Below are 25,570 nucleotides of genomic sequence, written 5' to 3'. Positions count from 1 at the left end.
AGAATTTGGGATAAAGTTGGGTCAATCTACACACGTAATGCTTGTTTGGAAGAAAGGCCTAGACCAGGCACTTGAGGAGGTAGCTCAGGCTTTTACTCCTTTGCAAAATGATGTTAGCAAACACCTCGTCTAGGAGCTCACAAGGGCTCCATACACCCGTCTCTAGGTGGGTCAGCTTAAGGCATTCAAGTTGAAGGAGGTCTAGAGTTTCATACCGAGTGCCCATCCTTTGCCGCAAGCCTAAGCCAAATGTGAAACTATCCCCAGTGGGGAGGGAGGAGTAGGACTGGTAAAAGGACCAGGCAGTTCCCGGCTTAGCTCGTACAAATCTCGTTCGAGCTCATCAAATGAGCTTGGCAAGCCAGTTAAGAGCATCTCATATAGTCTAATCGAGCCGAGTACAAATAATGGGTATTTGTCTCGGCATGATTCATCTAGGCTTGTTTAGAATTAGATAGTTTAAATACGGTTTATGTGTCTCATGTGTTAAAAAACATAAGGCAGGTCAACTGGTTATACAAGTGTGCATGTAACAATGGGGTCATAGATTCAATTCTCACTTTGACCTCATGTAGAAAAGAGGGAACTTCTTTCTTAATAGGCCAGCCCGTGCTCATATGAGCTTGTAATGAAAGACTAAAGTGTGCACAAGTAAATGATGAAATGAATCAAGATGTGCACAATCACAATGCCAACAAAGGGCTACACAAGTGCACAAATACGATATGGTCTCTAATGGACCGATTACAATCTCATAAAAGAGATCTAAACCACAAACTTCAATAAAAATAATGATCATTGTATTTCCCACAAACATGCTTAGAAAATCAAACTTTACATGAAGTGGTGAGGCTCTATTTACAAGAAAGGGAGGCAGTCCAACAGTCGTCGGACTGCCTCCAACGGTCATATTTATGACCGTTGGGAGCAGTCCAACGACTAGTTGGACTGCCTCCCAACAGTCAAGTTTGACTTACATTTAAAAAACAAAAAAATTAAATTAAATAAAAAGGCACTACAATCCCTATTGGACTGTATTTTATTACAAGTCATGAAATGACCAAAATACCCTTTATATATATATATATATTGTATAAATATATGTATATCAGTTAGATACAAAATCATATACACTAGATTTTAACACTTTCCCTCAAACTTCCAGTGAGATAGTGAGATCACTGAAAGTTTGTTAAGAAGAAACAAAAATCTTGGTAGAGGAAGAGTTTTGATAAAGAAGTCCACAATCTGAAACTCAGAATCGTCTCCTTCAAGTATTCTTCTCGAACATAGTGGCAATTCATCTCGATATGTTTCGTTCGTTCATGAAATGTGTGATTGTTGGCTATATATATGACACTCTATGTTACGTAGGTGCGGGTACGGGTGAGAATGCGGCACTTTAGAAAAACTTGGTTGCGGGGAGGGTATATATATAATTTTTAATAGTTTAAAGTTAACACTATGTTTATATGTGTGCATTTATGTATATATATATAATATAGATAAAAATGGACTTGATTAGGGTTAACCTAACACAAAGGAAGTTGTGTCCAAGTATCGCACCCGCCTGAGTGTCGGTGTGACTATAACGACCCCAACTCGTACCCATGAAAAAATGACAATTTTTTTTTAAACAAGTGTGAAAACCTTCCCAGAAACCCGGGGCCCTTACAGTTAAACACAACCACCACCACAAAGGATCTTATACTAATCTTTCAAATCAAACCAAGTCAAACTTTATTTATTAAAATGCATAGAGTCTGAGACATAAGCAAATAAAAATGTAAATAAAGCAAAAAGAAGAGCCACGCTATCCAAAAGAATTTGTCAAACAGTCGTATAGTCCCCTCGTAGCTCCTCTCAAAAGCAAGTTGCCTCACTGGGCATCTGAGGATGCGAAAAATACAAAACTAGGGTGTCAGAATCTAAAGAATCCTGCGTACAAATCCTTCTAATGAAACAAATAAGTAAAATGAACATAAATAAGATTCACATAATATTTTAGAGAGATGTAATTATAACAAATTCATAACTCAATTAATTATTCATGCAATAGAGAACAATCATTAAGCATGAGAGACAATTTAATAAACAATAGAGACCACAAATTAAGCAATAAAGACATTTAACATGCATTAGGGGACAAACATCATGCATTCACCATTACATCACAATTAAGGGAACAAGTAAATATGCATGATCTAATGCATAACAGGAATATGCATGATTTCAGTGCAATACATGAATAAATTATTAACTTTTATCATGGTTTTTTTTTCATATGCATGTCCCTATTAAATGCACACAATTTAAGTTCATTTTTTTAATTATCATTGCTCGCGGATACTCCAAACGGGTAAGAATTCTCGAGATCAAGTAGGGTTCTCAGGGTAACTTAGCACATAAGTTGTATTTTATTATTGGGTTTCAAACATAGCCCTCGACTAAAACAACATTCAAAACATTAGACATCCAAAACTAATGTCGGGACACCAGGGACATCCAAATCCACAAGTCTCACTTTCTTGGTATACCAAAACAACAATTGTGTCTATATACCACCTTCAGGCAAAGTGACGGATTCTCCCTAAAACTGTGGTCATGAGAAGAACCTTAATATCGGGTTCAGGGGTAATAACAATGCACACGGAGTTTTAGTATCCTCACGGTTCTCCAAAACCGCAACTCTAAGAGTCTCATTCTGAATACATGATATCTCAGAACGTATATTACACTGTTTTTTTTTTCTTTATCTTGTTATTAGTACTCATTCATTAATTTGTAATTCAGCATGCAAAAATTAATATCACAAGTTCGCATGTCCAAATGTAAGGCTCATCACGGGACCACAGTCCGTGGAAAACATAGAACAATGCAATATAGAGAAACAATATCGATGTGACTTTTGTGATGCACTAAAACAAATAAAGAAGAAACAATCCAAGCTCGAGGCTCACCAGGCCTACGATGATCCATTTTGATCATCAATGCATCATATGCAAAAATCATAATAAGTCATATGTGCAATGGTGTCAGCATGCTTTCCAATACACATCCATATATGTCAATCTAAAAATGTGCATGAATTACGACATTCATGTGCATGTGTCCACACTATTCATGTGCATGTGTTTATGTAATCATGCCACACACATGCTTTCATTTATGTATCATCTCAAATTAAGCATGAAGACACTCATGCAAACATGCATATACATCACTATAATTTTCCAGAGTCGCACATGCTCAATACATAAATAAAAAAATAATCTTGCATTAGAGTTTCATGTTCACACATAGAAAACCAAACATGAGCACGTGAATATCGACTTCTAGCATGTGCATAGTCTAAACACCCATAAAAGATCAATTCTAGAATTTTAGTGCATTTAACTAAACCTTCAATAACATGTGAAAATCTCATTCTTTTACATGCACGAAGCCAGATTTAATTCAATTACCAAATCTGAAAATTAAAATGCATAACTGAATTTTTGTTCAGATTCCCATAAGCACATAGAAATGAGCATAACCGATGATTTATGCATTCTAAGTTGACCCTTATTCATAAACTAAGCATACAGCCACATGTGAAAATATGAATATATATATATATATATATATTTTTTCAAAGGTCATTAGCACCCAGTTGGCTGGGGGACGGCTCCAGCCCAACCGACGCAGTTGGCTGGTCTGGCAGCCCCTACACAACCCAGTCGGCCTGTGTACTAGCTACCAGCCCCTACACAACCCAGTTCGGCTGGGCTGCCCGTCAGCCCAACACATTTTTAAAACAACATTATATATATATATATATATATATTCTTAAACGTTGCAAGTGAGGCCTGGCAAGGGCTACCAGGCCTGCACCAAGCCAACCAATTGGCTGGCCGAGGCCTGCCCAGCCTAGCTCAGCTGAGCTGCCAGGCACCCAACTGCAGTTAGCCCATCTTTTTTTTGAAAAGCATGCAGTCAAGCCTGGCGGGGGAGGGGGGGCTGCACCAGTCCAGCCGAGCATAAAAAAAAATATAATAAGTGTGAAGAAAAACATTTTTTTAGCATTCACATGTGCAAAAAAAAAAACAGATTTATATAGCACGTATGCGTACATATTCAGACCATGTATGCATAAAAGAAATACATTGATTCACAGTCATGCATTGCAAGCTTTCATTTAGGTATGCATACTTGTGCATATGCAGACCTTTCAATCACATATGCACACGTATACCCCTTTGCATTCATGCCTATGCAGATTCATATGCATATACAGGTTCATTGAACATATATATATATAAGTCCAAAAAAAATCAGGTATACATACATTCACGAATCTATATCTCAAATATGCATGCATAAGTAAGGTTACATTCAAGTATGCTCAGATTCATAGACCAACCAACATGCTTATACAGATTTCCTTTTTCTTCACGCACGCATACATGCATCCAATGACTTTTATACTAGGTTATTCATGAAAATAAGATTACCATGGAACAAACACTTAATAAACGGTCTTTTAAAAATTCTGTTTTATCATGAGAACAAATATGTACAGAAATTTTAACTAAATGCAGAATATATACATATTCTTTCCAAGTTTTTAACTGTGCTAAATCTGGGCCAGATTTGCGCATGCTTTAAGCATGGCAAATCTGTCCCGATTTAGGGATCCATGGCACATAATAAGGTACATATTCCAACACATGCATTGATGCAAGCATTCTCTCCGAAATACAGCCCGAAAAAGAGAAAAGAAAAACTCAATCTGTGTGTACTAGAGTAAATATCCAAATTTACTCTTTTGCCATGAATTTTTACCGAAATCTTGCATAAAAATCAAATCCATGCTCTTTTTCTCATTCGAAACAAGAAAAAGACATGTACGTGTAGATCGAAAAGGAATATGGACTTAATGGTGGAAACGACGGATGATTAAAGAAGGTAGCCTTTTTCTTCTTCCCCTTCCTCTCTTTTCGTCTCATTTTCCCTCTTTCTCTCTTTTTTCCTTCTCTTTCGATCTATGAGCATGCCACTTATGAAAAGAAATGAAAAGAGTGAAGGATAGGGCATGCAAAAATTATGTCACGGCTAATTAATAGCATAGACATTAAAAAATTCTCATCTTGCTAAGTTTGAGCATGCCGATAAGGCTTGAGAATACCTTAAAATATGTACTCTTAAAGATATTGCACATGTATGCAATTTACAAGACAAAGTTCGGACAATGACTCAAAAAGATAAATCTATTCGAGAATATTACAATGACTTATCTAAACTTTGGGAAGAGCTGGCTCTTCTTGAGCCAAAATAGCATTATGCCGAAGATATCGAGCTTCGCCAAAAGCAACTCGATATGAAACATTTCTATCAATTTGTAAATGGACTAAGGCCAAAGTTTGAATCCACCAAATCGGCCATTTTACATCATTGAAACATTCCTTCTATTGTTGATACTATATAAGAGCTCACTATGGAAGAAAATAGACTTAGAAAAAGAACTCCAAAAGTTGATGATGACTTAGTTCGAGCTGTGTCTAGACCGAAAAATCATACTCGCACTTACAAGTCGCCTCATTTTGGAAGGAAAAATGGTGACTTTGACAAAAGAAAAGTCATTTATCATCATTGTCATGAATCAGGGCGTAACTTCCCTTGGCTTTTATATTTTGGTGCTTCTTTTCACATGACTCTAAATGTCAATTGCCTATCTGAATGCCTTAAAAATAACTCAAGTGTGTCAAAAGTTTTTACAGTTGATGGCACATCTCTTGAAATAAAAGGAGTAGGATGCTTTGAAAATTTTCAAAAATCCAAAAAATTTGTTATTCCAGAAGTTAGATATATCCCTAAACTAAATTTGAATCTCTTATTTGTTTCGCAAATATCTGACTATGGATGTAATATCTCCTTCTCTTCTCATGGTTGTTGAGTACAGGATCGTCAGTCAGGGAAGTTGATTAGGGAAGACCATACAGAAGGAGGACTCTATTACATGGACTTTTTGGAATTGCCCAAGAATGCATTTCGTTATAATGTTCAGAAATTATAATTGGATTTATGGCACAAAAGACTTGGCCATCCTCACATGTCTAAAATTCAATAGTTTCCAAGTTTGGAAAAAAATTGTAATTCTGAAAGCTTTTCTTGTAAAGACTACATTCTTGGCAAAATGAAAAGATTACCATTTCTTAGTAGAACTTTTTGTAATGAAATGAATTGAATCCAATAAACATGCAAGAACACACTTTCAATCACGTAGAATACTTGATCGAATCATCAAACCACCCACACAAGGGTCTAACAAATTTGTTATTGCATAGTCACTAAAAAATGAGTTGAAAATACACGGCCACAAAGGGCCTATTTATAATATAAATGGACCACTAGGGAGCATCCCCAATATGGTTGTTGGGCTGCTCCCAACAGTCATATTTATGACCGTTGGGAGCAGCTCCAACAACTATATTGGAGCTGCCCCAAAAACACAAAAAGCGAAAAAACAAAAATACAAAATAAAATAAAAGTAAAAGATTGTCAGCCCCTAATGGGCTGACGCCTATTATAATAAAAGACCAAAATACCCTTATTGGGCATTTCGGTTATACATATATATATATACATATATATATATATATATATATATATATATATATATATATATATATATATATATATATATATATATATCTTAACACCCCGCCTCAAACTCATGGTGGAACAACCGAGAGTTTGTGTAATACCCGTAAAATTCGAGTGGTTTTATACATATTGGGCCTTGGATCTGTTACCTAGATCCAAAAGAAATATAGGTATGGGTATTAAAAATCGCAATATTTAATAGATAAGTAACTTAAATTATTTTAGAGAATAATAATAAGTATAAAAATGGATTATGTGGGGTTGGATCCACGGTTGGACCCAAACGGATCCAACATTTTGGATCCACCATCCCCTTCTGACCCGAATCCACGCTAATGGTGGATCCAGCATCGCGGGGCTCGGACCCGGACCCGAGAAAGGTTTTTAAAGACTGTATACAAGAATCGTGCCTAGGGCACGATTCTTGCAAAGCAAGAAGGGGGAGGAGGTTATGGAGGTCGTAACCAACTCCCTCCGATTTTCTCGGAAGGGAGGGGGACTTCGGCTCGTTAAAGAGGAGATGGAGGGGGGGTCTCGCTCTCTCACCTCTCATCTCTCTCCTCTACTCTCTCTCCTTCCCTCTGTATCTCGCTCTCTCGAAGCCCTTCACAGCGCTGGAGCACCAACGTTGGAAAGCTCCGACCACACCTGCAGCGTTCGTCGCCAACCACCCCCTCCTCCAGTCGCCGGAAAAAGGTAGGATCTCTGTGATTTTTCTTGTTGGGTATTGATTGTATCCGGGTGTGGTGGGCTGGTCAGGGGAGGAAAACCTTGTTTTGCACAGGCATCGAGTGTCTGTCTGGATTCTTGTCTGACGGAAAACCCAAGTCCGTGAGTTGGGGGTTCTGGTAGCTACGACATCCAAGCTTAAGGTTCCTGTCAACCCTAATCCGAAAACCCCAAATTGAGGATTTGGGGGTTTCGGATATATATATATATATGATAAAGGGGTTTATAATGGTTGTGTGGTTCTTTTCATTTTCTATAATTAGTTTTTTTTGTGCTTTTGATTTCGTTTTCTGCTGAAAAGGAGGAAGATCTGGTTTCAGATATACATATTATAAAGGGATTTATAATGGTTGATTGGTCTTTTCAATTTTTGTAATTAGGGTTTTTTGTACCTTTTGATTTCGATTTACGCTAAGGGGGGGTTTCGAATGATAAAGAGGGATTTCGGTTGATGCAAAAGGGATTTCACATATACTGATTTTTTTTTAATTCCCTATTCTTTTAAATCCTCTGTCCATTCTGTTGGAGCGTGCTGGACCTTGCGTGATATGTGATCAGACAGCTTGCTGAAATCGAGTGGTCCAGATCTTTTATGGTGTTTGGCTCCATTCATTTATTTTTCAATAGACTAGTTCGTGTAGATCTGAAATGGGGATTAGTAGTTCTGTGTTATTTATACTAAAAAGGGGTGTGTTATTTTTATCATCCTGCATAGCTATGCATTTACTGTAATGATCCGAGTTAGCTGGCCTTGTAGGCATAATATGGATCTCTTGATTTTTAGTTTTATGGTCTTGCATATTTTGTTGTTTCGAGTAGGCTGTATTTCTGTGTTTTGTTGTCAGTGGAGAGATGAATGATAATAACTTAGTTATGATTAGTATGCCTGCAAACTGAAAACATGTTTGGCATGCTAATGCTCACTCTTATCAAATACTTTGATATGCTCGTTGGGTCTGGATGTCTAAACCGGTCTATTATTGAGATGCTAGATTGGACCAGGTAACCTGTACATTTCATTACACCCATCTAGTTAAAATACAACAACAACAACAAAACAACAACAACTACGCCTTCATCCCAAAACAATTGGGGTCAGCGATATGAACCAACAAAGAAAATCATTCTTGTCTTCCACATGAATCCTTCTCCTCCAATCATTTCTATCCAATGCCATGTCCTTGGTGAGGTTCAAAGCATTCATATCCTTTCCTATCATCTCCATTCAAGTCTTCCTAGGCCTACCCAAACCTCTTTTAACTAATATATTTTCCCATTTCTCCATCCTTCTAACTAGAGCATCATTAGGCATTCGCCGAATATGTCCAAACCACCGTAAACGATTCTCTCTCATCTTATTTTCAATGGGTGCAACGCCTACCTTCTTACGTATCTCCTCGTTCTGAATCTTATCTTTTATTGTATTTCCACACATCCATCTAAGCATACACATCTCAGCTAAATTCATTTTTTGAATATGATGTCTCTTGGCAGCCCAACATTCCGTACCATATAGTAAAGTGGGCCTAACAGTCATCCTATAAAACTTTCCCTTCAACCACAATGGCATTCTACGATCGCACAACACTCCAGTTGCACTTTTCCATTTCATCCACCCAACCTTTATCCTATGATTTACATCTCCATCAATTTCTCCATACTTTTGAATGATAGATCCCAAATATTTGAAACAGTCATCCACCGGTATTTTTTGCTCACCAAGCTTCATTACACTCCCATCACTACTTCGTTGCGTACTAAACCGACATTCCATATATTTTGTCTTACTCTTACTAAACTTAAAACCTCTTGCTTCCAATGTCTGTCTCCATAATTTTAACTTAGCATTAACCCCAACTCTAGACTCATCAATCAAAACGATATCATCAGCAAACAACATACACCACGGCACATTTTCTTGAATTGATCTCGTAAGCTCATCCATCACTATAGCAAATAGGAAAGAGCTTAAAGCAAATCCTTGATGTAACCCAACCGTTATAGGAAAATTGGTTGTCACCCCTCCACAAGTGCGGACATTGGTTACTACTCCATACGTATCTTTAATTATACTAATGTACTTGAGAGAAACACCTTTATTCATCATTGTCCACCAGAGAACGTCCCTAGGTACTCTATCGTATGCCTTCTCCAAATCAATAAAAACCAAATGCAAATCTTTGTTCCTCTTTCTATTTCTCTCAATAAGTTGTCTAAGAAGATGTATAGCTTCCATAGTTGATCTTCCAGGCATAAAACCAAATTGATTCTTCGATATCAAGACGACCTTCCTCAACCTAGACTCAATCACCCTCTCCCAAAGTTTCATAGTATGACTCATGAGTTTTATACCACGATAGTTTGTGCAATCTTGTATATCACCCTTATTCTTATATAGAGGCACCAAAGTACTCTTCCTCCACTCATTAGGCATCTTATTTGTCCGCCAAATCTTGTTAAAAAGATTTGTCAACCATTCTAAACATTTCTCTCCTAAGCATTTTCAAGCCTCGATAGGTATACCATCTGGGCCAACTACCCTTCTTGATTTCATTTTCTTCAAAGCCTCTGCAATTTCTTTCTTTTGAATCTTACGCATGAAGTCACGATTCATCTCATGAAAAGGAATGGACAAGTCTCCAAGATCCTGAGCATGACTTCCATTAAATAGCTTATCAAAATAATCTTTCCATCTCTCTTCAATCTCCTCATCTTTGACTAAAACCCTTTGCGTTTCATCTTTGATACATCTAACCATACCCAGATCCCTCGATTTCCTATCTCTCATCTTAGCAAGCCTATAAATATCCTTCTCGCCATCTTTGGTATCCAACATGTCATAAACATCCTTATATACATTATCCCTCGCGTTTCGAACTACTTTTTTAGCTTCCTTCTTTGCTATCATATACTTCTCCAAATTCTCATTATCATGACTCTTACTTAGATTTCTATAACACTCTCTTTTAACCTTAATAGCTAATTTGACATCCTCGTTCCACCATAATGTATCCTTACCTAGCGGTGCACCGCCTTTAGACTCACCCAATACCTCCTTAGCCACCTTTCTCATGCCACCCGCTATCTTATTCCACATTGATTCTGAATCCTCCTCGAGACACCAATTAACTTCCTTAACTACCTGCTCTACAAACATTCCTAGTTTAGCTCCTTTAAGTGCCCATCACTTAATTCTAGGATCTATACTATGTCTATCCCTTTTGCGGCATTGTCTAATTCTAAGATCTAAAATTAAGACTATGTTGTGTAACTACACTTTCTCCCGGTATAACCTTACAATCGATGCAACAACCCCTATCTCTCTTTCTAAGTAAGAAAAAATCTATCTGACTCGTATTAACCCCACTTTTAAATGTTATTAGGTGAGACTCCCTCTTCCTAAACCAAGTGTTTGCTAAGATCATATCATAGGACAAACAAAAATCTAAAATCCTTTCTCCACTTTCGTTTCTTTCTCCTATACCATAGTCTCTATGAATACTCTCAAATCCATCCCTACTAATGCCTACATGTCCATTAAGGTCACCACCGAAGAAAAACTTTTCTCCATACGATATCCCTTGTACTACTCCATCTAAATCTTCTCAAAATTGACGCTTAATGGAATCATTTAAACCTACTTGAGGTAAAGAAACACTAATAATATTAATAATATATGTACCTAATACTAATTTAATTAAAATCCTATCACCCTTCCTACGGACCTCAACTACATTATCTATAAACTCACGACTCATAACAATCCATACTCCATTCATGTTTCTATTTATTCCTGTATACCAAATCTTATATCCCCAAGGTTCTATCACTTTTGCTTTCTCACCTACCCATTTGGTCTCTTGTAGACATAAAATATCAATCTTTCTCCTACACATAACATCTACTAACTCTACCAACTTACCAGTTAAAGACCCTATGTTCCAAGTGGCTAACCTAATTTTATGGTCTTGGACTAACTTCTTTACCCCCACCCGTCCAACAAAGTGAGGGAACCCTTGCCTATTTTACACCACACCCGGGCACCGGTGTGACGCGTCGCTTCCGGGCGACGACCTAGCAACCCTTGCCCATTTATCACTGCCTCCAGGCCTATAGAGTACAACGCGTCACTCAGTAGGAAACGCCCCAACGAAATTCTCATATTGGTTCATATTCATAGGGTATGACTAAGTTTTTATGCTGGCTGTCACCGGCCTACCGCAACCCTCCTCCTTTATCCGGGCTTGGGACCGACAATATATAACTAAACAGTTATACACAGGCAGAGTTCATCTAGTTAAAATACATGTTATGTTATTTCCTTGTAACTAGAAATACCCCTAGTTAATTGTAAAGTGCATAATCAACATTCTTTATATGAAGGCCAATTAAATTTTGATTAGGGGACTAGACCTAACATATGCCAGATTGTCTTGCTACAACATATGCATACACGCTCAGTTGGTTAGGTAGGGGGCTGCACCTATCATTACCCCCTTATTGTACTTACACCCAGTAGTCATACTAATGTTATAGTGATACTCTGGCGATATTGTATCTCATGACCATCATGTGTAATGGTTTCTCATTATATGTTACTTTGTGTGCATCATATGTAATCCGCACTTACATACTCAGATTCTGACGTATTTGATGGTACATGATAGAGCTGGATCTAGTGTGAAATGAATTTGCACTTGCGTAATGTATGATCGATGTATGTCCATGGTCACACCACCCCATGTTCTGACAGGTTAATACTTAGATCACAGTGTATGTTGAGAAACTTTGGGTTTTGGCACAGGTCAGTGTCTAAGAATGTACAGGACATACATAAGTTAATTCAATGTTAACAAATTTATGTTGATAACTCTATCTGTTATTATATACATAAAGTTGAGTTTTTTAATATTTAATGGTATATGTTAGCATGCTTTATAGTTTGTAACATGTGAGATATTTGATGTCTGTTAATATGTTATTGCAAAGTTTGTTTTGGTACAGGTGCATACATGATATGAATGTGTGCAGCCCTGAAATTTCAATTTCTAGATCCGGGTTATGTTCACGTGTGTGGATGTTAACATATGTTATGAATGAAAAGTTTCATGTGCCTACATTTATAGGACATGTTTAATTATCGTGCATTTATGAATTGGTTTCAAGTGCATGTGCATACATGAATTCGATGTGTGTTTGGCATGTACAATCCTGCATAAATGTTCTCATGTACTTATAAATCATAAATGAATGCATGTGTATTAGGTGATTACATGAAAGCAATTTCACATGGATGGTTAACACATGCATATGACTGTGGTAGCTCATGTACATTGTTAAATTGGTATGAATGAATGTGCATTTAGAATCATGTTGGTATCATTGCATAAATTGCATATTGTTATGATTTTTGCATACGATGCATCGATGGTCTAAATGAATCATCACAGGCCTGAAGAGTCTGGAGCTTTGGTTGCTCTTTCTTTAATTGTTTAAATGCATCGCAAAAATCACATTTATATTATGGTTTTAATTGTGTTGTTCTATTGTTGTCATGGGTGGTAGACCATGAAGAGCTGCGCATGCTGATTTGCGAGCTTATGGTTGCATGTTGATTTGCAAGCCTATGTTTAATTTTGCATGTTGATTTGAAAATGTAATTTTATTGCACTATATTGCACTGTTCTGTGTGTTTCCACGGGCGTGAGTCCCGTGATGGTTCTCGCAGGGGTGGATGCAAGCTTTTGCCTTGTTTTTGCATGCTGAATTGCAAAACTCAATAATTGGCTTTTAATAAAAAGATAATGAATAAAAACAGTGTAATATACATTCTGGGATCTCTCATCTGGAGCATGGGAATCTTAGAGGTCCGGTCTTGAAGAGACTGTGAGAATACAAAAAGTCCGTGTGCTTTATTTTGTCCCCTGAACCCGATATTGAGGTTCCTTCTCCTAGCCACGGTTTTAGGGAGAATCTGTCACTTTGCCTAGAAGTGGTGTGTTTGACATAACTGTGGTTGTTTTAGTATACCAAGGAAGTGATACTTGTGGGCGTGGGGTGTCTCTGGTGTCCTCGACATTAGATGTGGAGCTCTAATGTTCTTCATCCAAATTATCATGATTTGCATGTATTCGGTTGTGTATGTTATGTTCATGTTGACAATTCAATGCAGCATAAGTTTCAGGATAAGGCCTTGAAGTGCAGATTTGTGGGATATGCTGATGATTATAAAGGGTACAGATGTTATGATCCCGTGATTAAGCACATCAAAATATCCAGGAATGTTGTCTTTGATGAATTAAACTTTGATCATAATGTTAACACTTCTTCAGAAATTAAGGTTTATCACCCTTGGTTAAACTCTAATATCTTTTCTAGTACTGATGATATTTGTCCTTCAAAATGTGATAAAAAAAACATGGGAATTATCATGCTTGATGCCACACAAAGGACTCAGAAAAGCATGATATCAGAACCACTCTTGCCTCCTGAAAGGTATAAAGGCATTGTTTACTCTCGACGAGAGGAGGTTTCCCCTATCTCTAATCAGAAGATGAACTCTTCTTCTGTTTCCGTTCCATCTTCTTTCTGTTTATGTTCCATCCTCTGTTCCTAGCAAATCTACTCACTCTCGACATCTGATTGAAATGTGGGTTAGTTGTGAGAATTTCACGATGGACTTCCAGCTCTTTTTAACCTCTTTAGGTAAGGAAGATCAACCCACAACATTTTATCAAGCAACAAATTCTAAAAGATGGATCGAAGCTATGAATGAAGAAATGGAGGTTCTTCATGAATGTGGTACTTGGGATATTGTTCTCAGACCACAAGATAAAAATGTTGTTGGATCAAAGTGGGTGTATAAAATAAAGTACACGTCAAATGGTACTATTGAACGATACAAGGCTAGACTGGTTGCAAAGGGCTTCACACAGGAGCAAGGACAAGACTATGATGAGACCTTCAGTCCGATTGTAAAAAATGGGCACCATCAGAATTATATTATCATTAATTGTTGAGCAACAGTGGACTCTTAGTCAACTGGATGTCAAAAATGTGTTTCTACATGAAAATCTAAAAGAGGAAGTATATGTGGAGCAGTCCACTGGATACGCAGAAGGAAACTCCAAAGAATACATGTGCAGGTTAAAGAGAGCTATATATGGTTTGAAGCAAGCGTCTCGATCTTGGTTTGACAGTTTTTCTCTTAAAGTAGAAAAATATGGTTTTAGTCGATCTCTTCTTGATCATTCTCGATTCATATTCAAATGCAAAGATATAGTTACCCTGTTATTGATATATGCACATGACATTATCATTACAGGTAACTCTAATGAGCATATTGAGCAGGTCAAAGAGCTTCTGAATCATAGGTTTAAGATGAAGGATCTTGGTAAACTGCGGTATTTTGTTGGACTTGAAGTTGACAGGACCACTAAAGGCATGACACTTACTCAACATAAGTATACAATTGATGTTCTCAGTAAGGCAGGTATGAAAGATTGCAAGCCTCTAAGCACACCCAGTGTACTCTATCAGAAACTCAGTTCCCAAGATGGAGAATTATACGAGGACCCTACAGGATATCGCATGATAGTAGAGATGCTTCAATATCTCACTTTCACTCGGCCTGATATTGTCTACTCATTTAATCAGGTATCTCAATTCATGCATGAGTCGCATATTGGGCATATGGAAGTTGTTAAACGCATTCTTCAATGCTTGAAAGGAACTATCGGATATGGTCTTTTATATAGAAAGAGTATGAAAGAGCATCACACACATGAACTTCTTACTTACAGAGATGCAGATTGGGCAGGAGATCCAGATGAGCGCAGGTCGGTCTCAGGATACTTTGTTTTCATTGGCCTAAATCTAATATCCTGGAGCAGTATGAAACAAAAGTTCATTGTCAGTTCGAGTACAGAAGACGAATATAGATCAATGGCAGCTGTCACAGCCGAAGTAACTTGGATCAAACACCTGTTGACAGAAGTAGGAGAATCGATATCTCGATGTCTTCTTTTATGTGACAATCAAAGTGTCATTAACATGTCCTTTAATCCCATCTACCACAGTCGTGCCAAGCATATTGAAATAGATCAACATTTTGTAAGACAGAAAGTTGAAGAGAAGGAAATTGAACCTGAATTTGTTCGGACTACTGATCAAGTTGCTAACTTGTTTACAAAAGAACTCATCAAGGACAGATTTTGGATGTTGAAAGGCAAGTTGTTTATGGTTCAAAACCATGTACAACTTGAGGGAGGGTGAAAAGAAGTCGTCATTCATATCTGGGTTTGGATTTGAGATCCAGACCCAACTCAAGTTTATTATGTCACATGTTCGTTAATGGCTCACTTGTATTTTAGTCTATTGTGTAAAGGGTATTTTAGTACCGTAATATTCGTATTACAAATATTTAAAGAAAAGCCTAATACGTTGATCCCTATTGTGGGTCTTTCAGCAACACACGTTCTCTCCTCCATTCTCTCTCTATTCTTGTGGCTGAACCTCAGAACCTTCAATCTCTAAGAGGTTGTTGGGCTGCTCCCAATATTGGAGCTGCCCCAAAAACCGAAAAAACAAAAATACAAAATAAAATAAAAGTAAAAGATTGTCAGCCCCCAATGGGCTGACGCCTATTACAATAAAAGACCGAAATACCCTTGCTGGGTATTTTGGTTTACAACAAATGTATATACATTATATATATATATATATATATATATATATATATATATATATATTAACACTTTTGTTTCTTCATGACCACTTGAGTTAATCCATTCGAATGTTTGAGGCCCTGCACCAGTTATTTCCAAAGGTGATTTTGCATATTATGTCATTTTTGTTGATGACTTTTCTAGACATACTTAGATTTATTTTCTTAAACATAAATCTGAGGTTTTTACCAACTTTCAAACATTTCATAAAATGGTTAAAAATAAGTTTCAAAATGATATTTTCATTTTTCACACCGATTCAGGGAGAGAGTTTATATCTAAAGAATTCAAAGACTATCTCAATTTACATGGCATTACATATCAAAGATCATGTCTACACACTCTACAACAGAATGACCTAGCCGAACGTAAACATCGGCACATTATGGAAACTACTAGGACCTTGCTAATTGCAAATCAGATTCCAAAACGTTTTTGGGTTGAAGCGGTCCAAACTGTCACCTACCTCATCAATAGGATGTCATCTTCATCATTAAATAATATAACTCCAATAGAAAAACTTTTAAGTTAGCTCCATATTATTCTAGGTTAAGTCTTTGGATGTAAATGTTTTGTTTTCACCTTCCCCTTGTGCAATCTCATGTTCCTTTTTAGGATATGCTGATAATAAAAAAGGCTACAGGTGTTTCGACTTTCAAAATAAAAAATTATGTCATGAAATGTATCTTTTTTGAAAAAAAAAGCTTCTTTGAATTCGAAAAATCCAAGGATGTCACTGAATATTTTTTTCTAATTGATCTTACTTCAAAATCCAATGAATATGATTTTGAATGTGACCTTGACAATGATCAAAGTCCTATTGTTGTTGAAGATGATGATGATAGAGAGCAAATTCATAGGGATGTTAGTCTACAATATTCAAGACGTAGAAAGCAAAATCTTCCATGTGTTTTAGAAAAATACTTTGAAGTTCCACCTAGAAGGACGTCTAGAATTTCTAAACTTGAAAAATTTGCGTCTTACAAATCTTTTTCACCCACATATAGGGCAATCATTGCTTTAATACAATCATATGTTGAATCATCATCCTATTCTCAAGCCAAAAATCATATCGAATGGATAAAAGCCATGAAAACCGAATTGGATGCATTAGAAAAGGCCAACACCAGGACTATCTCCAAGATATTCTTCCGGGTAAAAAACCTATAGGCTGTAGGTGGGTATATAAAGTCAAAACCAAAAGTGATGGAACCTTGGAAAGATATAAGGCCCGATTAGTGGCAAAAGGATATGCTCAAGAGTATGGTATCGATTATGAAGAAACATTCACTCCTGTGACCCGTATGACCACTGTCAGAACTTTAATAGCCTTGGCCTCAATTAGAAAATGACCTATCTTTCAATTAGATGTTAAAAATCCTTTCTTGAATGGGAATCTCATCGAAGAAGTATACATGGAAGTCTCACCTGGTATTAGTATTCCCAAGGGTAAAGCTCTTCGTCTAGAAAAAGCTCTATATGGTCTTAAAAAGGCTCCAAAAGCTTGGTATGGCAGATTTAGTCATGTTATGCTTTGTTTATTAAGAAATCTAATGTAGGCATCATTATTCTCCTTCTCTATGTGGATGATATAATCATCACTGACGGTGACAAACAGGGAGTTACAAATATTAAAACTCTTTTTAAAACTCACTTTGAAATGACTGACTTAGGTTTATTAAGATATTTTTTAGGCATTGAAGTTGCTTATTCCCCTCGTGGGTATTTGATATCCCAATCTAAATTTGCTTTTGATATTGTTTTCAGGTCTGGAATTATAGATGATAAGAAAGTGGACACTCCAGAAGTTGTCAACGTTAAAATAAAGATTGATGATGGAGAACTTTTTGATGATCCTACTCCTTACCGACAGCTTATTGGAGCCCTTTCTTATCCTTCCATTACTAGGCCAGATATAGCTCATGTTATTCATACTGCGAGCCAATTTTAGCATGCTCCCACCTCTGTGCATATGTGAGCAGTTTTGCAAATTATTAGATACTTAAAGTCTTCTCTTTCACAAGGACTCTTCATGTCTGCTTTATCATCCTTAAATTTATTTGCATATACTGATGCTGACTGAAGAGGTGATCCCAATAATAAGTACTCAACCAGTGGTTTTTGTGTGTTGTTAGGTGAATCCTTGATTTCGTGGAAGTGCAAGAAGCAATAGAAGGTCTCTCTTTCCTCCACCGAAGTTGAATTCAGAGCCATGGCAACTACCACTATGGAAGTTGTTTGGCTCTGACAATTGCTAGTAGATATGTAACGCCCCAAAATCGTGGACTTGAAACCTTTTATGAAAAAGGTTGAAAGCTTTGAAATCAATCGTTTATCAGAGTTTAAAACAGAAGTTCAGCGGAAGATCAGGTTCAAAACAGCAAGTCCCTAGACCTTGGGCGCATTACAACCAAAAGCAGATTCCCCCTTACAACCGATTTGCAGTTCAAATATATGTTTTATTGAAAAAAAAAAGAAGAACCAAGTTTTGGTAATACAGTTTTAGAAATCCAGAGTTTAAACTAGAAGAGATGCTTTCAAGAAACTTCATACCACATCCATCAAAAGTATCCCCAGGAGCGCAACGTCAGGAAAGGGCATTGCCTTGAATGCATCGCGGCATCGTGCCATCGCAAGCTGTATATCTTGTTCACCACCTGCCCATGAAATGGGTCAGTCTCACAACAGACTAGTAGGGGTGCAAAGGACAAGAAAGAACAAAGGCTGCAATAAGCAGGATAAACGCTAGCTCAAGCAGGAACAAGCAAGGCTAGCAGATCTAACCAAATGTGTAGAGTAAGCAAAGCTCTATTAAAGCAAACAGCTATACACAAGAGCAGGAAGGATCAGAGTGCTAAACAAACAACTATAGCAATCCCACAGATATAATAGGTGAAGAGTAACTAACTCTATCCACCAGCCAAGCAAAGCAATTGCATAAGACAAGTATTCATAACAACACTCGTAATACATATATAAGTACCATTGGATGGCTCAGTCCATCGGCAAGTAACAACATTAATCATAAGACCCATGCTATTGCATCACAAGCAACACATAAGCTACATAGGATAAGCAATCAACTAGTATGAGAAGCTAGTTATTTCCAAGCAAGGAATTGCGTAAACAGTTTAACCAACAAGGGTAATGCCTCGACAGGCGTACATAGCTCAACGAGTAGCATACCGAACTACCGAGCTAACAAGCAAGCAAGCAATGCACGTCACAACATGCGTATCTCATGATCATGTGAATAAGTTATATCTTGTCTCATTATTGAGCAGGTCGTTGTGGGTACGCACAAGGCAAAACGTAGAAACAACCAAGATCGATTCAGGGGTCCATTATGCTATATAGTTTATTATACCCCGAATGACTGACTGAGTCCGTTTCTTAAGGGGACGGCCAATGACCAAGAGAGTAAATCCCCAAAGGCAAACAAAGGCCCAATGGATGCGCATCCGAACTTCTGCAGAAGTAGCCTAAAGGATTTCCCCTAACCTCTGATGACTGGGGAAGGTCGAATCTTTGCCCGAGATTGCCATTAATGATTGTCCATCGGAGTTTTGTACCATCTATCCTCTCTCTTGATGAACCGTCCTGAATGAGCACGACGGAGGGTTTCTTAACCGTCGTCCCATTCTACATGCTCTGGTCTTTCAACCCAATCGAGCATCTTGCCTGTGAAGGCGCATGATTATTATTTAGGTGAGTTATACGCGCCATTGCGCGTTCGAGGCAACCATACAATTCACATCCTACTCACCGCAGTACGCATCGTACCTATTCAAATGCACAACCACGATGAAAGTGGTCAATCCATAGTGGGGGTAGAAATCACTCTTGTGATCTTAAACACATGCCATTGCATGTTCGAGGCACACATAGACCTCTCATCCTACTCATCGTAGTACGCAACGTACCTGTTCAAAAGTACAACCACGATGAGAGGGGTACGGATCTCTCGCAGGAAATCCCAATGCTTCTACTTTACAGAAGCCTACAGTGAACTCATTCCAGTTCTAACTGATCGTGCTCGGGTCCTTTAGAAAATCGCAAGCAATCTGCCTATTAGGCGAAATCAACATAACAGGATTAGCTTAATGTGTCAATACACGCTTAGAGGTTACTATAGACCTCTCATCCTACTCTTCGTAGTCCAAACATATCGTACGTAACTAAAGGTACAACTACAAGAAGAGGAACATGGATCCCTCGTAAGAGATCCAACAATATTTTCACGAAGGAAGGCGCTACAATCATGGTTGAACCAGAAAGCCTAGAAACTAGGTCTCGCATTAGAGGCAAGGTAACGTCGATCTAGCGATGGCGCAAGTACCTCGCTAGGGTCCCTGCCCTACTCATGCGCAGGCTTCTAAACAAGGCTATCTAAGTCGTATCGAATAGGCGAACTGAGGTTATAACACATCTATCCCAAATACATCGATTTGGGAGATTCAGCTGCTATCACTGCTTTACAAAGTTATACATCCTTGAAAGTAGGTTCACACCTAAGACGATGTCTTTGGAGAACCGAAGTGCATAAGTGTGTGTCGTGGCTTGTAAGACAAGTGAAACGACATACACTATACACTCGAAGCTGCACTCAGGGAGTGCAAGCTGACAAGGGGCAAACTCGTGCACAAACCAATACAATGGCAAAACAAGAGGCAAGACTCGATGGGCGAAGCTGCACCGCGATGGTAGAATGCTCGAACTATACACGAGGTATGAGATCATACCTCGATCATCAAAACGCACAAGCAGGCAACTACGCAAGCAACTCGTGAGGTAAGAGATCCTATACTGACTACGCAAGGGTAAAGAATGACTCACGAGGTATGAGGGTTGCACCTCGATCAAACGATAGGCGTAAGCAAGTAAAGAAGCATACGACAATGATAAGAATACATGCACGAAGGGCAACAACATGGTAAGGACGATCACATGCAAAAGGTAAGTGCAAGAGCAAGCACGACAACACAGGAAGGTAAAGTACGAAAAGTAAAGCAGAAGCAAGGCCATGGCGCAAAGTGCGGGGCAACAAGTAAATGCAAGAAAGTAAAGTGTAAGAACGTAAAGGAGGACCAGGATTACATCCTGGAGAAGAAGGCAGACATAAGCAAGTAAATGTCAGGGCGCGAAGCGCGGGGCAGCAGGAAAGTAAAGTGCGAGAAAGTAAAGAGGACAAGGATCGCGAAACCGCGTCCTTGAGTTAAAAGACAAAGAATGTAAAGACAGAAATGGAAAGCCTAGGCACATATAGCGCGGCGGCGACAGAAAGGAAAGTGCAAGAAAGTAAAGAGGACAAGGATCGTGAAACCGCGTCCTTGAAGGTAAAGACATACGTATATATATTATACATATACATATATCGTCCTCTTTTAGTTATCTTTTCTTATTTTAGCATTTATCAGTTCATTGTCCTTTCACGCAAAAATCTCCTACCTTAAGGGGTTGCGGGTCCTCGTACGCATGCAGCGTAGGCAAACAAGAGCTCGAGCCACAGAGGGCGAGCTAGATCCACCGTTCAACTTGGAGAGCTTAGATCGTTAGTATATGCTATATTAGAAATGAGAAGAAAACGCAGCAAGGCCTCCTGCCTACAGAAGGCAGATGCAGAAACTCTGCATCCCGCAGACAAGGGTGCCAGAGGCAAGGGCCTAAGCCCTGCTTGGCAACATCAGCAGCGGCCAGGAGCAGGAGCTCCCTCTCTGCCAGCACAAAGAAAATGAAGTGGAGGGAGCAGAGGCTCCCTGCCACAACAAAGGCAGGGGGGAAACACCCCCTGCCAGAACACGAGACAGGGGCGCAGCCCCCTGTCGGCAGCAAGAACAAGGCAAAGGGGCAAAGCCCCTTGCCAGAGAACAAAAGACATGCAGGGGGCAAGCCCCTGCTCGAAAACAAGAAAGCAAGGGGGGCTTCGCCCCCTGCTGGCACAACGCAGGAGGCAGGGGGCCTCGCCCCCTGCCGGCACAACGCAAGAGGCAGGGGGACAGAACCCCCTGCCGAGAAGGAACAAGAGAGCGTGGGGCTCCACCCCTTGCTGGGACATCAAGAACAGGGGGAGCCTCGCCCCCTGCCTAAGAGAACAAAAAAGGGACAGGGGGGGAGGAACCCCCTGTCTAAAGGAAAATGGCAGGGGGACAGAACCCCCTACCAACAACAGGAATGGCAAGGGGGCAGAGCCCCCTGCCGGCAAAGCGGATGGCAGGGGGACCGAGCCCCCCCTGCCTGTACAACAAGGGCAGAGGGAAAGCGGATTCCCCCCTGCCGACCCAGCAAGAACAGGGGGAAACGGAATCCCCCTGCGAAAAAGCGGCGACGACAGGGAGCTCGGTCCCCCTGTCGATCGACTCACAGAGGAAGGCAGGGGAGGGGTTAACCCCCCCCCCCTACCGACAAGAAGTGTCGACAGGGGCTCAACCCCCCTGTCGATCTATCCTGCACAAAGGAGAAAGAGAGGGGAGGGTTTACCTCCGAAAACGTCAGCAACAGGGGAGTCGTCGGGGGCTAGAAGGTCGTCAGTACAAGCTCCAAGGAGATCGAGGAAGACGATGGCGACGACATCAAGACCTCCTTCGTCAGGCAAAAGGGGACGAAGGAAGGAAAGAAGGTTCTCGGGGTCACCGGGGCGCGCCCTCGGACTGGCAGAGGGAGCCGGAGAAGAGAGGAGACGAGTGGCGACCGACGGCAAGTCGTTAGTGCTCGGCGACTGCAGGGAGGATTGCTGGTCGTCGTCGGCTGAGGATGCCGGCCGCGAGTCGTTGGCGGCTGAAGGGGAGACAGTGCAGAGGTTGGAGGCACGATCGGCAGCTGCTCGAGTTGCTGGTGGCCCCAGGGGAAGCGGCGGAAGCGAAGAGGTGGTGGTGTGGTCGAAGGTCGTCGGCGCTGATCGGCAGGTCGTCCGAGGTCACTGCCCTCACAACAAAAAGAGGGGGAAGAATGTGGCCGTCGGCGAGGGATCGCTGGAGCTTGCATCGTCGGGAAGCCAACCAGACAGAGAGGTGGCTGGACGGAGCTGCTCGACGGCGTCTCCGATCGCCGGCGGCAGCGCGAGAGACGACGCAGTTGAGAGAGAAGGGGCGAGGGTTTTGAACCCTCGCCCGAGACGCCTGCGTCTTTTAAAAGACGCAGGTTCTCGAGGATTCGAGAACCCGGGTCCGGGTTGAACTTGGGTCTGGTTCGGACCCGGATCCGGGCCCGACAAAGCGACCCAGAGCAGGGCACGTGTCTGACACGAGTCGGACACGATTTTCTTTTTTTTTTTCCACGGGCGTTACAAGATATGTGAACTGAAGCGACGCAAGCTTCAAAAATGTGTTGTGACAACAAAAGTGTCATCTACATTCCAAGCAATCGGACGTTCCATGAGCGCACCAAACACATTGAGATGGACTATCACTATGTCAAAGAGGAATACTTACATGGAACCATTGATCTGCCATATGTTACATCCGAATATCAATTAGCAGATTTCTTCACAAAGCCTCTCACTACTCCCCAATTTTACTTTCTCTTAGACAAACTTTTTCTCATTGTACCGTAGGTTTGAGAGGGAGTGTTAAAATGTAACATGTAAATATATAATATATATATATATATATTATTTTTATAATATATATATATATTATATTTATATATTTTTTTGTTTTTATTCTTTTTTTATTTTATTTATTTTCATTTTTTCCTAGTTCACTTTGAACTAGATGGTCAAGATCTCGTTAGATCCAACGACTCTTAGGAAGAGCACCTTAAGAGCTCTTCCTCTCCTCTACTTCTTGTATAAATAGGGGTGAACCCCTCCCTTGTAAAGTAATGTGTCTTAAGCATTTTTAGTGTATGAATAAATTATTATTTATTTCAAGTGTTCTTCCATTTATACCCCTTTCAAGGGTCATGCTTGTAGTGTCTCCAATAGACACATATTTGTGAGTTGTTTGCGCAATTGTGGAAGACCAACATGTCATTACACAAACAATGTATACTCGGTTCATTCCACTCATTTAGCATACTAAGGTGATAGTACTTGTGGAGTTTTACACTATGGATACCAACTCAGGTCCAAAGACAATATGACACCTCTTGGCTCGTAATGGGACATCCAAACCATAAGCAGTGTGTCCTCCATGCTAAACCCAAAAAAAATCCTCCAAAAAGAGGTATTTACTAATTCCAGAAATTGGAAACTCCCAACACCATGCTCCGAAATGTACTTTTCTTTTCTAGCAGCATCCCAGCCTTCATTAATATTGAAAAACTGCTGGTAACTTTTACGTGGATGTCTAGCTAATGTATGGATATTTTCACTTGGAGTCGTGAATCAAGGGTTAGGATGAAAAAGCAACAATTATAGGAAGTTTCGAAAGGGAATTTGCCTTTGGTTCTCTATGTATATTTTGAGAAGGAACACTCGTGGAGAAACAGAAGTTCAATCTCCATTGTTTTCCATAAAGTTGTTTTTAAAGGTCACTCTCACATTATTCTTGCATTTTTTTGCATGAACATTGGAGCTGAAAGCTTGTATACCAAAAGACATCAGGTTGAGGTGTTAACAGTAAGGAGGATTTCAATAACATGCGGAGTCTACATTTTCTCGTGGGAGCTCAAGACAGCAACTAAAAACCCAAAGGGAGGTAGAGAACCATGAAAATGAATGTTTTTTGTTGCATGCTCCCAAAAAAAAACATTCATTAAGATTTCTGCATGGTCTTTTTGCCACAAAATTTATCAATAAATGTAAGCCAAAACATTTTCTTCAAAAAGCAGTAGATATTATTCAATGAAAGTGATGAAACATGATGAAGAAAAGAATTATCACAAAAACCGGAACTGTAATGACCCAAAATTTAATTTGAATATCAAGAAATTTTTCTTTTTTAACAACGAAAATATTCAATTTAAACCAAGTTAAGCATCTCGGGCACGTCACAGGGGAAATCAAAGCAATACCATCCATTTCATTTCTAATGAAAAGTAATAATAAACCAAGTGTTCTAAACATTATAATAGCAGAATTGCAAATAACTAATTCATTTCTAAATATCCCAGGAACATCAAGAATTCAAGTATCACGGCCCGTACATCATCCCGCAACCGCTCAGGTTCCTCTATTCTTCATCTGAAAATGGTAAAGTAATAAAATCAGACTACAACCAGTCTGAGTAGTAGGATACTATGATTATGAAGATATACTTTGTATCAAGAATATGCAAGGTAATTGAATATTCAATGAAAAGTAAAGCTGAGACATAACATGACATAATTAAAAGAATAGCAGGGAATCATTCAATTGCTTATCACATTTCTGATTCATGACTAGAACAAATAAATAATAGCAGATTCAAGCATAGAATTTCATAAATTTTCATCTGATTGAAGAACACAAAATGTTTAACTTTAAGTTTCTCTTTAATTATCCCCCAGGTACTCGTAGGCCAAGGCAACCATAACAGAAGAAAACATTTGGG

At 39.3% G+C, this 25,570-nt stretch overlaps 1 protein-coding gene across 3 annotated transcripts in view; it reads right to left on the bottom strand.

Annotated features, from left to right (window-relative positions):
• The window catches only part of LOC149844335 (uncharacterized), a 171,624-nt gene that overhangs the window by 7,515 nt on the left and 138,539 nt on the right, over window positions 1-25,570 (bottom strand). The gene's annotated exons all lie outside the window — the stretch shown is intronic.

Source organism: Nuphar pumila, chromosome 3 (genome assembly GCF_984573655.1).
Source record: "Nuphar pumila chromosome 3, dmNupPumi1.hap1.1, whole genome shotgun sequence".
Classification (NCBI taxonomy): Eukaryota; Viridiplantae; Streptophyta; class Magnoliopsida; order Nymphaeales; family Nymphaeaceae; genus Nuphar; species Nuphar pumila.
Note: the sequence above shows the minus strand (reverse complement) of the source record. Positions and strands in the feature narration are given on the sequence as shown.